Source organism: Vombatus ursinus, unplaced genomic scaffold (genome assembly GCF_900497805.2).
Source record: "Vombatus ursinus unplaced genomic scaffold, bare-nosed wombat genome assembly UNPS02009573.1, whole genome shotgun sequence".
Taxonomy (NCBI): domain Eukaryota; kingdom Metazoa; phylum Chordata; class Mammalia; order Diprotodontia; family Vombatidae; genus Vombatus; species Vombatus ursinus.
In genome coordinates this window covers 15,151,618-15,158,873 of record NW_020949351.1, presented here as the reverse complement: position 1 = coordinate 15,158,873, position 7,256 = coordinate 15,151,618, and the positions used below count along the sequence as shown (strand labels likewise).

The 7,256-nt window shown below is 36.7% G+C and overlaps 1 pseudogene; it reads left to right on the top strand.

Annotated features, from left to right (window-relative positions):
* The first annotated feature begins 516 nt into the window (after window positions 1-516).
* Window positions 517-1,742, top strand: LOC114035935 (annotated as a pseudogene).
* The last annotated feature ends 5,514 nt before the right edge of the window (window positions 1,743-7,256 follow it).

Below are 7,256 nucleotides of genomic sequence, written 5' to 3'. Positions count from 1 at the left end.
AAACTATATTAAATTGCCTACTATTTTCAGAAGAGGGCAGGGGAAGGAGAGAGAGAGAATTTGGAAGTCAAAATCTTGTAAAAAATTAATGCTGAATATTTTCTTATCTTGTAACTGGGGAAAAATAAAATACTATTTAAAATATAACTGGTGTATGCATCACCAATAAAGATACATTTTTTCATTCATTTAAAAAATTGCATGTAAAGAAAAAAATTAACATCCATTTTTAAAACATTGAGTTCCATATTCTCTCCCTCTTTCCCTCCCACTCCTACCCTGTCTTTGAAAAGGCAAGCAGTTTTATATAGATTATACATATGCAGGCATGCAAAACATTTCCACACTAGTCATCCTGCAAAAGAAAAAAACACAGACCATAAAAATACAAGAGCATCCTGGCAGCAGCTGCTGCTGCTGCTAGGTAGAGTAGGGGGCCAGAGGACCCTAGGAGTCCTGACATGGTGGCAGTGTCACTGGGGGAGCTGGGCTGGGACATCACAGCCCTCAGGATCCATGGCATCCAAAGCTGTTCTCTCCACTGCAGACCCAGGCCCTGTTTCTCCATCACCTTCCAGAGCTGCCTCGCTGGATGTGGGTGATGATTTTGAGGTTCTAGATGAAACTGAAGAGGAAGAGGAAGAGGAAAAATATAATGATGACCTGAGTGAGCTACCCCACTTGGAGGATCTGGCAGCAGCCCACAATGAGGGACACACTGAGCCTCAGCCTCAACATCTGAAGAGATAGGACATTCAAGCCCCCTCCAGGAGGAGTGGATGTATACCTTGGGTAATAGACTGCTTAGAATGAAGATGCTAGTGCATACCCTGCCTGGGGCTGAGCAGCATAGCAAGGGCCAGGATGTAACAATGCAGTTGAAGGTATCACTTGAAGATGGTGGAACACAGGTGGAAGAGTATCCACTCCTCACCTTCCCCTGGGAGACTGTGACTTTCTTCAGGGTTTGGATCTGAGTGTGCAGATCATGAATGTGGGTGTGACAGCCCTGATTGTCAGAGATGTCAAATACTGCCATGGATCTCATGGCAGGAGTCCTGCCATCCCTTCCAACTCAACCCTTCACCTTGAGGTGCCTCTGCGGTCAGCCGTGGTTGGACCTGACCTGGAGCTCCTGAGTGATCAAGAGTGAGCCACCCTGGCCAACCATAAGTGGAAGTGGGGGAATCCCCACTACCAGAGGACTGGTTTTGTCCTGGCTGCCAACTCCTATGACCTGGCACTGAAGACCATCAGTTCCAGCTCCAAAGTTGATGTGAGCCCAGGGGAGGATGCAGAATTGTTGGAGTTGAATGTGAAGTGTCTAAACAACCTGGCTGCTTCACAAATCAACCTGGACCACCAAAATTCAGCCTTGAACTCCTGCAGCTTGGTGCTCAGCCACCAGCCAGATAACATCAAGGCCCTGTTTCTGAAGGGCAAGGTGCTGGCACAGTAAGATGAGTATTGCTGAGGCCATCCCCATCCTGAGAACTGCCTTCAAACTAGAACCTTCCAACAAGACTATTCATTCAGAGTTCTCAAAGCTGGTGAAAAAGTATGCCCCCCCACACAGACACTGCTGTGTACAAAAAGATTCTTGGCACTACTGGTGCCAGTGGACTGCCCACCAAAGGCCCCACCAAGGGCCCCAGTCCATTCCATCGAAATGGCTCTTTAGGGCAACTTCTGTAGCCCTCAGTGGTGTGGATTTGTCTGTGGTCATCTGTACCAGACATTGAAAGCCTAAACAGACAGATACTACCTACTGCCTGCCTGAGTTCCCCTGTACTTTCCAGCCTTAGCCTGATCCCTACCCCTTTCCTGTCACAAATGCTCCAGCTCATATACCAAATAAAGGTTGACCTAGAATTAGGTCAGCCCTTATGAATGAATGAAGTGTATGGACCACCCAGTCGGGACACCTGTCTCCCTCCCTCTTCAGTCCTCCCCACCAGACCTGGAGGCCTGATCTGTCTGGCAAGGACCTGATAAAAGATCTCATATAGTCCCAAAGGGCAAAGGGATGATAAACCAATGGAAGTACATCAAAGACATCCCAGCAATGGCCCAACTCTCCCAAGAATGTCATGATGTAGATAGTGGTTATGGGCCTTAGAAGTGGGTATTTTCACAGGGAAAGGGAAGTGCTATTGTGCTCAGGCCCTGGTCCATTGGCCATGCCTGCAGGCCTTGAAAACTGCCTGTCCATATCTTTTGACCATTAATCAACTAGGGAATAACTATTATTCTTATAAATTTGACTCATTTTTCTATATATTTTAGAAATGAGGACTTTATCAGGGACATTGGCTGTAAAAAGTGTTTCCCAGCTTTCTACTTCCCTTCTACCCTTGGTTGCATTGGTTTTCTTTGTATAAAAACACTTTAATTTAATATAATAAAATGATCTATTTTACGTTTTGTAATTCTCTCAATCTCTTGTTTGATCATAAATTCTTCTGTTCTCCACAGAGCTGACAGGTAAAGTATTCTTTGCTCTCCTAATTTTCATAAAGTTTCACCCTTCATGTCTAAATTGTATAGCCATTTTGAACTTATGTTGGTATAGAGTGTCAACATGTTGGTCTGTTCCTAGTTTCTGCCATACTGCTTTCCAGTTTTCCAGCAGTTTTTGTTAAATAGTGAGTTCTTATCCCAGAATCTGGGGTCTTTGGGTTTATCAAACACTAAATTACTATAGTCGTTGACTAACCAACCTATTCCACTAATCTACCACTCTATTTCTTAGCCAGTACCAAATCATTTCAATGATTGCTGCTTTATAGTAGAGTTTTAGATCTGGTATAGCTAGGCCTCTCTTGAATTTCTTTTCATTAATTTTCATTAATTCCCTTGATTGATATTTTTTCTAGCTCTATAAAATATTTTTGACAGTTTGATTGGTATGGCACTGAATGATTAAATTAATGTAGGTAGAATTGTCATTTTTATTATATTAGCTGGGTATACCAAAGAGCAACTGATTTTTTTCCCAATTATTTAGATCTGATTTTATTTGTGTGCAAAGTGTTTTGTAATTGTGTTCATGTAATTCCTGGGTTTGTCTTGGCAGGTAGACTCCCAAATACTTTATATAGTCCACAGTTACTTTAAATGGAATTTCTCTAGCTTTTGCTGCTGGGCTTTTTTTTTGGCAACGTATATAAACTCCAATGATTTACATGGGTTTGTTTTATATCTTGCAACTTTGCTAAACTTGTTAATTATTTTAACTGTTTCAGTTGATTTTCTATGATTCTCTAAGTATACTATCATATCATCTGCAGAGTGATAATGTTCCTTCGTCACTTACTCTAATTCCTTCATTTTTTCTTCTCATTGATAAAGCTAACATTTCTACCACAATATTGCATAACAGTGATGATAATAGACATCCTTATTTCACCAATGATATTATTAGAAAGGCTTCTAGTTTATCCCTATTTCATATAATGCTTGCTGATTGTTTTAGATAGATGCTACATATCATTTTAAGGAAAACTTCATTTATTCCTATGATCTCTAATGTTTTTAATAGGAATGAGTGTTATATTCTTTCAAAAGCTTTTCTACATCTATTTAAATAATCATATGATTTATGCTAATTCCGTTATTGACATGATCAATTATGCTTATTATCCTCATGATAAATTAGTTGCTATAATCTCTCTTCTAATATCTTATTTAAAATTGTTGAATCTATATTCATTAGGTTAATTGGTCTATAATTTTCTTTCTCTGTTTTGTCTCTTTCCAGTTTAGGCATCAGCACCATATTTGCATCTTAAAAAGAAATTCATAGGATACCATTTTCCCCTATTTTTCCAAATAGTCCATATAGTATTAGAATTAAATATTCTTTAAATTTTTGATAGAATTCACTTATAATTCCATCTGGCCCTGGAGATTTTTTTTTCCTTAGGAAGTTCACTTATGGCTTCTTGAAATTCTTTTTTTCTGAAATGGGGTTAAGTATTTTATTTCCTCTTCTGTATATCTGGGCAATTTATATTTTTGTAAATATTCATTCATTTCACTGAGATTGTCAAATTTATTGGCAGTTGGGCAAAAATAGCTCCTCATTATTGTATTAATTCCCTCTTCATTGCTTGTGAATTCACCCTTTTCGTTTTTGATACTGGGTAATTTGGTTTTCTTCTTTTTTAATCAAATTAACCAAAGGTTTATCTATTTTAAGTTTTTTTTTCTCATGCCTGCTGCTCTTAGTTTTATTTATTAGTTCAATCCATTTCCTTAATTTCAATTTTATTAAACTGTCCTTTGATTTTCAGAAATTCTAATTTGATATTTAATTGGGGATTTTTAATTTATTCTTTTTCTCTTTTTTTAGTTGCATGTCCAATTCATTGATCTCCCCTTTCTTTTTTTATTTATGTAAGCATTTAGAGATATAAAATTTCCCTTAAGAGAGACTTTGTATGCAACCTATAAGTTTTGTTATGTTGTCTCATTATTCTCCAGTTATTGACTATTTCTATTATTTGTCATTTGACTCATTCATTCTTTAGGATTAGATTATTTACTTTCCAATTAATTTTTAGTCCATTTTTCCATGGCCTTTTGTCACACGTAATTTGTATTGCATCATGATCTGAAAAGGATACAGTTAATGTTTCTGCCTTCCTGCACTGGCTTGTGAGGTTTTTATGCCCTAATACATGATCAGCTTTTGTGTAGGTGCCATGTATCACTGAGAAAAAAATGTATTTTCTTTTCTATACCCATTAAATTTTCCCCAGAAGTCTATTATATCAAACTTTTTTCTCTTCACTTCCTTAACTTTTTTTTTATTTTATGGTAGATTTATCTAGTTCAGAAAAAGGGAGATTGAGTCCCCCGATAATATAGTTTCATTGTCTTTTTTCTTCCTGTAACTGACTTAACTTCTACTCTAAGAATCTGGATGCCATACCATTTGGTGTATCTATGTTTAGTATTGATATTACTTCATTATTAATGGTAACTTTTAGCAAGATAAATTGCCTTCCTTATCTCTTCTAATTTCTTTCATTTTTGCTTTTGCATTATCTGAGATCAGGATTCTTATCCCTGCATTTTTTTTTTACTTCAGCTGAAGCACAATATGTTCTGATCCAGTCTTTTACCCTTACGGCATGTATATATCTCTAATGGGAGGGGAAGACTCAGAATTTTTATTTATTTGTTTGTTTATTTACTTGTTCATTCATTCATTTATTTATTTACTTTTATTAAAGGGGACATTCCTTGACTCAATTTGGAAAGAGGCCTAGTCACTGAATGGGCATTGTCTCATTCAAAGCAAGAACCTGAAGAAACCTTAGCTTAAAAAGGCCAAGTTGTCCCATTAAATCCTGGGCCATCTCCAGTCATCCTGATAGATATCTGACCACTTGATCTAGATGGCTCTGGAGGAAAAAGTGAGACTGATAACTTTGTTTAGCCCTCGCTCACTCAAATCAAAGTCTATTGCAAGTTAATGGATTCTGTTTTTCATCCACTCTGCACTCCAATTCCATTTTATGGGAGAGTTCATTCCATCCACCTTCACAGTTATGATTACTATCCGTATATTTACCTCCATTTTTCACCCCTTTATATTTTTCTAGTTCCTTTCACTCTGTCCCTGTTCACCAGTGTTTTACTTCAATCATTGCCTCCCTCAATCTGCCCTCCCTTCTATCCACCTCTTTTCTTTTGTTTCCCCTTTCTCCTCCTACTTCCCTGTAAGGTCAGATATATTTCTATATTAAACTGAGTGTGTATGTTATTCCTTCTCTGAGCCAAATCCAATGAGAGTAAGGTTCTAAAGCTGCTCACATCCCTTCTTTATTTCCCTTACCTTTTGGGCCTCATCATGAGATGTAATTTATGCAATTTTGCCTCCCTGTCCTCTCAATACAATCCTTTTTTTAAGCCTTATTTTTTTAATATATATTATCACATCACAGTCAACTTATACCCACACCCTCTATGTATACCCCTTCTAATTGGCTTAATAAAGATACATATCTCAAGAGTTACATGTATCATCTTCCCATGTAGGAATGTAAGCAGTTTAACTTTGTTCAATAACATTTTTCTCTTTCCTATTTACCTTTTCATACTTCTTTTGAATCTTGTATTTGAAAATCACATTTTCTGTTCAGATCTGGTCTTTTTATCAGAAACTATTGAAACTCCCCTATTTCTTGAACATCCATCTCCTTGCCTGAAAGATTATGCTCAATTTTGATCATTTTTCAGTTTATTCTTAGTTGTAATCCAAGCTCCTTTGCCCTTCAGAATATTATATTCTAAGTCAACTGATTCTTTAATGTAGAAACTGCTAAGTCCTGTGAAATCCTGACTGTGCCTCCATGATATTTAAATTGCTTCTTTCTGGCTGCTTGCATTGTTTTGTTTTGTTTTGTTTTGTTTTCCTTTACCTGATAGTTCTGAAATTTGGCTGCAATATACCTTGGCATTTTTATTTCAAGATATCTTTAAGGAAATGACTAGTGTATTCTTTCAATGACTATTTTACCCTCTGGTTCTAGAATATCATGGCAGTATTCCTTGATAATCTCTTTGAAGATTCTGTTTAAGATCTTTTTCTGATCATGGCTTTCAGATAGTCCAAATACTTCTTAAATTATCTCTCCTGGGCATATTTTTCAGGTCAGTTGTTTTTCCAGTGAGGTAGTTTACATTCTCTTGTTTTTCATTCTTTTGATTATATTTTGCTGATCCTTGATGTCTCATACCATTATTCACTTCCACTTGCCAAGTTCTAATTTTTAAGGAATTATTTTTTTCAGTTATCTTTTGCATCTACTTTTCCATTTGGCCAATTCAACTTTTTTATTTATTTTTTAATATTAATTTATTTTTATTTTTCAACATTCACTTCAATAAGCTTTAGAGGTTTAAATTTTCTCCCCCTCCCTCCCCACCTCCATCCCCAAGATGGCATGCAATCTGAAATAGGCTCTACATATATATTCATATCAAACATATTTTCACATTAGTGATGTTGTTGAAGAATTAAAAGCAATAGGATGAACCACAAGAAAGAAGAAACAAAACAAAACAGAAGAAAAAAAAAAGAGCTAATAGTATGCTTTGATCTGAATTACAACTCCATAGATCTTTCCCTGGACATGGATAGCATGTTCCATCGTGAGTCTTTTGGAGATGTCTTAGATCCTTACATTGCTGAGAAGAGCCAGGTCTATGAAAGTTAGTCATTGCACAATGTGGTTGTTACTGTG